Source organism: Lepidochelys olivacea (genome assembly GCF_965140295.1).
Source record: "Lepidochelys olivacea isolate rLepOli2 genome assembly, chromosome: 3".
NCBI classification, from domain to species: domain Eukaryota; kingdom Metazoa; phylum Chordata; order Testudines; family Cheloniidae; genus Lepidochelys; species Lepidochelys olivacea.
In genome coordinates this window covers 44,875,867-44,883,733 of record NC_140413.1, presented here as the reverse complement: position 1 = coordinate 44,883,733, position 7,867 = coordinate 44,875,867, and the positions used below count along the sequence as shown (strand labels likewise).

Sequence of the window (7,867 nt, the reverse complement as noted above, 5' to 3'; positions counted from 1 at the left end):
CCCTTCAATAGTTTAACCATTTTAGACCAAACCCCAGTGACTGCAGATTGGTGAAATTCAATTAACTTATTAAACAATATTTCTTTCATACCATGAACCCTAAGGCATTAGATTTCTTTCTAATCTAGGGCATTTCAATCTTTTATATAATTGCTTAGTTTTAATACAATTATTTTGTCTAGTTACAAAACACTACTATATAAAGTTTTTCTTCCCCAATAACATTTACTTTGCATTACAATTAAATCCAACTTTTGTTGATGGATAAACTCCATTTCTTATATTCACTGATCTTTCTTGGTGCTGGGTTGGTTTCTGCTTCCAAAGCACACAGCCAGCTGAAAAAGGAAACAGAACCTATTGTGCTTTTTCTTTGGTGCCACCATGATATTTTAATTAAATAGCACGTCCTTACGTTCATTTTACCCTCTTTATGATATACACTACATGTGGCAAGGGAATTAACCTTCCTTTCATAGTGCAATCTTTATTTGCCATAGAATCATGTTAGCCATATTAATTTTCACATGAACTGTAACTCTGTTTTGTGCTTAAAGAGTTTCCAAGTACCTCTGTCAAAATGATTGTCTAATTACTGAGAACTACCTTGAGGCTCGGTATTCCTAACATTGCTGCTCTTGAGACCACCTGTTCCCCTGGCTGATACTCCATAGGTTCACTGTCTCTTTAATTTTTCATTCTCTCCTCCAGCTATTTCAGCTGCTGTTTTATCACTACAAAAGGATCCAGAGTACTTTTTTGGTTCTAGCCGTTCCTGCCACAGTCACAATCCTGCCCTCTAGTCCTTATTTAAAAGGATGTTGAACTTTGTAAAAACAGAGAGGTAACAAAGGCAGATAAAATCAGCTACTTGTGTTTGGCATAAGAGGGGAAAAAAAAAAGTTAGCAAAGACTCTCAGGAAACATTGTCAGCTGCTCAAAAATGTCTGTCAATTTTTGCAACCTTGAACGAAAGATTCAAATGGATTTTTAATGGAATTCATGGGTGACAAGTGAACTCCCCCTTCGGGGAGGCTGGCCCTTTGGCTGGCCACTTCCACCTGAGGCCCTGCCCCTACCCTATCGTATCCCTTCTACCCCACCCTTGCCTGCTGGAGCCCCGAGCACCAGCCCACCTGCCCTGTCTGGTCTGAGCTGCCCCTACCTACTGGGCAGCCCCAGACACCCTGGGCCACTGGCTCAAGCTGAGACCCCACCAGATTTGGGGGAGAGAAAGAGCAAGGGCATGCATCGGTGCTGACTCCATGGGTGCTCTGGGGTTGGAGCACCCATGGAGAAAAATTAGTGAGTGCTCTGCACCCACTGGCAGCCAAGCTGCCCCCTCTTCCTCCCTCTCCCCCCCCCCCCCCGAGCACGCTGCGTGTCTGCTCCACCCCTTCCATCCCAGTGCTTCCCGCTCCCACCACCTAACAGTTGTTTGGCAGCACTTAGGACTTTCCGGGAGGAGTGGGGATGTGGCACACTCAGGGGAGGAGGTGGGGTGAGGGCAGTGCAGGGGCAGGAAGAGGCAGGGCCAGGGGCAGGTAGGGGGTTTGAGCACCCACCAGGTAGAGGAGAAGTCAGTGCCTATGGAGGGCAGAGCCTTGGGGCAGAGCATGGGTGGGACCATGACCTGGGTTTGTGGAAGCTTAGCCTCTTCTGGCCTATTATACCTGCCGCCCATGATGGAATCTTTTAAACAGCCAAATAATTTTAAACATACAAAATATGGGTTTACAATTCTGGAATGTTTAAGTGCTAAAAACCTTGCATAAATACACAAATGTATTTGCATTTCTTCTCAGTATTTTGCTCAAAACCCCTTGTGTTGCTATGATTATTTTTTACACAGCTGTACCCAGAGCACATTCCCTACATGTACTTTGAGGCAGCCAATTTCAAATAGAAACCCTTTATTTCCTTTTAGTGATTTGTGGAGTTAGGAAAAGAAAGAGAGGGTTCAAGTGTAGCCATTTTAATTTGTCAGAAACAGAGAAACTGTTGAGCTAAGTCTTACCCTAATATCGAGAGACCTGTAGAAGCAGGGCTCATGTCGGAAGTGAGTGGGAAAACAGCAGAACAGAGTCAGTGTGACCTAGCCTTGAGATAACAATGTTTTGAGAAGTGAAAGTGAAAAAATACTGGAATAGACAGGAAATACCATAAACAAAATGCAGATGTTTTCAGTTAATGCATGCCACAAAAGAGTATAAATGCTTGTGTGATATTGCTTGTATTTTGAAGAACTACTGAGGCAGAGGTACTCTGTCCATTTTGACAGGTTTCAGAGTAGCAGCCCTTTTAGTCTGTATCTGCAAAAAGAAAAGGAGTACTTGTGGCACCTTAGAGACGAACAAATTTATTTGAGCCTAAGCTTCCGTTGTATTTCTTCCCTTGCCATTGCTTGAATAAAGCTGTCTCTGACTTGTTGTATCCAACCTAAGAGTGAAGGCTGCGTTTCTTCCACAGATTTTTTGACAAAATTGTCCATAGTCAAATTATTCAAATGAGATCGTCTCCCTGCCTACAACAGTCATTTACAATTGATTGTTTACAGACCATTCTTTTGGGAAAAGGGTCCATTTTCCTTCAGAGTGGCTGTAAAGAGTCCTGAGGACAAAAAGCATAGTGGTGGTATTTGTCACCACCTGAGTGCCCCTTGCATAATTTGTTTGACTGCCAGGGTTCCACCTGGAGAGACTGCACCGAGTTGCGCTGCTATCACCAGGTATTATTAGGAAACCAAGCATTCTCTTTTTCTTACTTAAGGTTATAGCCAGTACATTAAATATACCAACCCATTTAATCCTTTCAGCACTTTAACATCTGCAAAAATGCTCCCTTTAACTCCTCACTGTCTTTGCTTAAATCTCTTATCTCCCAAAGTGACACATTTCTCAGCTGAATTCTCTCAGGCAGGCGGTGAGCATATCTTTGTGCTTTTTTGCATTCATTCTTTAGCTCCAATTACTGTTCTCTCCATGATCACCGATGGATCTTATTCTTGAAAATTTCAATGGCTTTCAACAGACCTGGGCTGTGTTCTGCCAACATTCTTTTGCATAGGTATCCAAAGTACCTCCCTCTATTCCCCTTATGTTATTGTTAGGGTAGACTTCGTACTATAATTTAATAACTTTTAAAATTCTTTTTCTTGCATTTCTTGTCTAATACTATTTGCTTGAGTTCTTTTCCTACCCTGTTCCAGTCTGCCCCATCACTTCCCTGGGGAGTCCAAAGGGATCTCCTTCAGATCTAACCCACTCCTTCACTGCCCTGGAAACCTCCTTAGATTTAAAATTATTCCAATGTTATTGCTAAACTGCTGGGTTGAGATCTTTGACAGTAAAGCTACATATATAATAAGCTATACGTTACCTGCTCCAGATGAATGGATCCAGATATGAGTCACAGTACCACTAATGGGATTCTCTCTGAGACCTTCTCCACTCTGCTTCTCCAGAACAGTGCCCAATTCTGAAAGAACGCTTCATACAGTTCTCTGGGATCCAAAATAACTCTGACTCCAGATTTCACCACTAATGTTGTGTGGTACCATGTCAAATGCCCTACAGAAGTCAAATTATATTACATCAACACTATTACCTTTATCAGCCAAACTTGTAATCTCATCAAAAAAGATATCAAGTTAGTTTGACAGGATCTGTTTTCCATAAACCGACACTGATTGGCGTTAATTACATTTAATTAATTCTCCTTTAATTCTTTATTAATTGAGTCCCTAAAATGTCATAGGATAAAAATAACTTGCCTAATGACAAGGGATTGATACAGCTACTCGAGGTCTTAAAAAGGACATAATTTCCTTGTTCCTTTTTTTTGCCCATAATTGAGAGCCTGATTCTGGGAGATTGGAGCCCACTTGCATGTGGTGTTGAGACTCTTCCCCATCTCTTATTGACTTAATTAGGAGATATGATGGACTTCAGTACCTTACAAAAGTTACTCAGCGCTTCAAAAAAATCTAACCTTGGTGAGCATTTCTTGCAGCCACTGAGCTTCTCAGGAGATCAGGTTCTTGACCTCTTATATATTTGTACAAGAATTCTTTTATCTGTTAAGATTAAATAATATAAATTAATCCAAGTGTAACTAAAACCTCTTGCAGATAATATACAGATACTGCAGTTTGAACAGAATGAAGTATAAAAAGTCATTAATTCAGAAAAATGTTCCTGTTAGGAAGGTTTACAGAAGCTGATAAATACTACTGTGCTTTTAAAGATATGCTAAAAATGCTGACAAATGCCAAGTGGGTGACTTGCATAAAGATAAACAGAAGAATTGTGAAGTGCTTCATACTCTCTCTACAAAAAGAGCGGCATTAACAATAATACTGTAGTGTTCACTTGGCAGCAGATGGCATAGTTCAGGTTATCTGGGGTTTTTTTAATTAAAACTCCCGGTTTTCAGATGCTCATAATTAAAAAAAAAGTCTACCTTTCTGACTCATATTTTCCATTTGTGGTTTCAGCATACTGTTGATTTCACTTAGATACTTTCAGCAAAATCCATTCACCTGTTAAAGAATGGTTAACAAAAACTTTTTCATTTTTAGAAGAAAGTGTAAGATTTTCCTAGGACATGTACAACTACAATACAGTGAAACTTCACTACTCAATACTTTCTGTACAAAAAGGGGGGTGGGGGAGAGGAGGAAAAAGTTGAATGGATTCAAAAAAAATCAGTGATACATTCCTAAGCACACACTTGTATCTAAAATACTGATGTAGTCCCCATATGTGTGCGTGTGTGTGTGTACATACTTCTTCTCTCAGTATTTAATGTATTTATCCTCACAGCACTCTTGGAAGGTTGGGAAATATTTTCCCCATTTTTTCAGGTTTCATATCTTTCAAAGAACCTAAGCCTCCCTTCCTTAGCCCATAGGATGACCAGATAGCAAGTGTGAAAAATCAGGACACTTTTTGGGGGGAGCGAGGAGTATAGTTGCAAATACAAGACAAAGCCCTTTATATCGGGACATCTGGTCACCCTATTACCCCATGACAGCACTGATTAAGGTTTATTGGACTCTCTAGAGGATGGTGTAATCAGGGAAATACATCTGGGGTGATATGGCCCACACACAATTCCTTACTTGAGGCAGTGCCTTAAATGCATAATGTAGGCATAAAATAGGTCTTCACTACTGTTTTAACTCAAGTTACTATATTACCAATTTAGTCAAGTTAGCTAACACATTTTTACATGCTCATCTGGACACCCCACATACCTATCTTTCTTGTTATTGTTGTGAATTTACCCTACCAACCTAAAACAATGGAACTTCAGAACATGGAACTGTAAGTGCTTTGCTCAATCAGTGTCCAAAGACTCCAGGGGATGGAACATTTACTACATCCTTTAGTAATCAGTTCCAATGGTTTATCACTCACTCTTAAGTACTTGCCTGATATTTCCTGTTTGAACTTTGCTGATTTTGGAGCCTTCCCATTGGGACTTGCGCCTCTTTAATGTAGGAGACTTGACCATATGTAATTAAATCCTACTTAAGCTTGCAGAATAAGCCTTCTGTTGGAGTTAGGTGTTGTATGGGCCTTATGCCAGCCCTCTGCTTATCCTTTAAACTCAGTCATTATTAAAGCTGGGTAATTTTTTTCATCTGAAACTTTTTTGATACAAAATGCAGATTTGGTGGCTCTGAAGCATTCATGTATTTGTCTGTTTTGCTAAATTATCCATGCTGGGGAAACAAATCAGAAAAAGTCAATGTTCAGGTTTTGTGGTTCAAAATGACTTTTTATTTAGAAATTTTCTTCAATTTTTTTTAAAAGTACAAAAAGGTCAAAATTAAAATTAAACATTTTGTTTCAGGTCAAAAGAAATGTTTCACTGGGTTCAAAACTATTTTTTTCCAAATATTTTGGAATTGCCAATGAATTGAAAAATCCATTATTTGCACAGATCTGGTCAGATCCTCCTGTGTAATGAATACACTCTCAAAATAAACCACATTTCACTGCACACTGGTGTGCGTTTTTTAATCTGCAAAAAGAGCAATACCTTTCTATAAGTAATAGCAGTCAGTGTAAAGAAATGCAGGACCTTTCTCACCAATCTGTCAGATTAGACAGTTGATACACCACAAAAGCAATTTGTTGCCATTTAGTTCGGTCACAGAAACAGAAAACATATTTGAAGATACTGAATGGATTTTTGAAGAAAATTCAAGTGCTTCCATCACAGCAATGATTTTGTTAAGACAAGAGGTCAACTGATTAATTTGGCAGTTTAAAAAAAATTGGAAGAATCAAGTTTCCACATCAGTGGGGTTAGTAGAAAAGAGAAATAGTGATTTATTCTGTTAAGGGATTCCAGATAAATATAAGTATCTCTTCTTTGGGGAGGTCTTGAAAACAAGACCTCACTGGGTATGGAAATGATAAGATTTATGAGCCACATTCCTGGTAAAATTTCTACATCTGGAACAGGGGTGGGCAAACTTTTTGGCCTGAGGGCCACGAATGCTCACAAAATTGGGGTTGGGATTAGGGTGACCAGACAGCAAGTGTGAAAAACTGGGACGGGGGTGTGGGGTAATAGGCGCCTACATAAGACAAAGCCCCAAATATTGGGACTGTCCCTATAAAATCGGGACATCTGGTCACCCTCGTTTGGGTGCAGGAGAGGGTGAGGGCTCTGGTTGGGGTCGCAGGCTCTGGGGTGGTGCTGGGGATGAGGGGTGTGGGGTGCAAGAGGGTGCTCTGTGCTGGGATTGAGGGGTTTGGAGAGCAGGAGGGGGATCAGGGATGGGGCATGGGGTTGGGGCATTAGGAGAGGCTCAGGGGTGCATGCTCCAAGCGGCACTTACCTCAAGTGGCTCCTGGAAGCAGTGGCATATCCCTTCTCTGGCTCCTAGGTGTGGACCAGGCCCCAACCCTTGGAGCGGGGCCATGGCTGTGGCTTCTGGGAGCCGCGTGGTGCGGCCCCTGACCTGGCGCCCCAGCTGGAGTGCCGGAGCAGGGCTGAGTGCATGGTGTGGCCCCCCCCACCCGGTGCCCTAGCTTAAAATGGCTCACTGGCTGTAGTTTGCCCATCTCTGATCTAGAACTATCTTCTTAAATATATTTATGCTGGGTACTCAGACATTTCCTTGCAGAAGGGCAGATCTTCCTCATCTTCTGCTTGCTACTTTATTTTCTTATTTTTCATGCTATTCTTTGCTTCCAGAGTGGCTGAAAAAAATCTAGTCACACAAATTAAATGAAAAATTACGTAGTTTCACTGTTGAATTACCAATAAAGTCATAGAGTTTAAGGCCAGAAGGGACCACCAGGTCATCTAGTCTGACCTCCTGTATATCACAGGCCACCAGCACCTGCACACTGCACCTAAAAATCAGATTTAGACCAGTGTATTATAGTTTACAGGAGACTAGACTATGTGCCACAGGCAGAGAATAGGAGGGTTTTAGGTGCAGTGGTGCCAGAAAAAATGATTAAGTGAGATATATCCAGATTATCCTGGCAAGTGACCCACACCGACACACTGTAGAGGAAGGCGACAACCCAACACTCATATCATTGCCCATCTGATTTGAGGGAAAAGTCCTTTACAGTGATGCTCAGACTGAGGCTCGCGAGGTGCAAGTGGCTCTTTAATGCATCTCCTGCGGCTCTTTGCAGCACATGATATTAAACCACTGTGGTTTAATTATTAACCAATCAGAATGCTTTTACAAAGTTATTAACCAATTATTAACCAGTTGATAAAATAATACTTGGTAAATCATTTTTGCTGTGAGAATAATCTATAAACTAAATATTTCCCTAGTCATACTGTTTTAATATGAATATACAGTACTATAGTAAATGAAACAATG

At 40.9% G+C, this 7,867-nt stretch overlaps 1 long non-coding RNA gene across 1 annotated transcript; it reads right to left on the bottom strand.

Annotated features, from left to right (window-relative positions):
* Positions 1–213: 213 nt before the first annotated feature.
* Positions 214–7,572, bottom strand: LOC311517802. The gene is made up of 6 exons (XR_014710796.1): positions 6,857–7,572; positions 5,435–5,728; positions 4,462–4,540; positions 3,991–4,075; positions 3,379–3,569; positions 214–338 (listed from the first exon to the last, which is right to left on the bottom strand). It is a non-coding gene; the product is annotated as an uncharacterized lncRNA (long non-coding RNA).
* Positions 7,573–7,867: the final 295 nt, after the last annotated feature.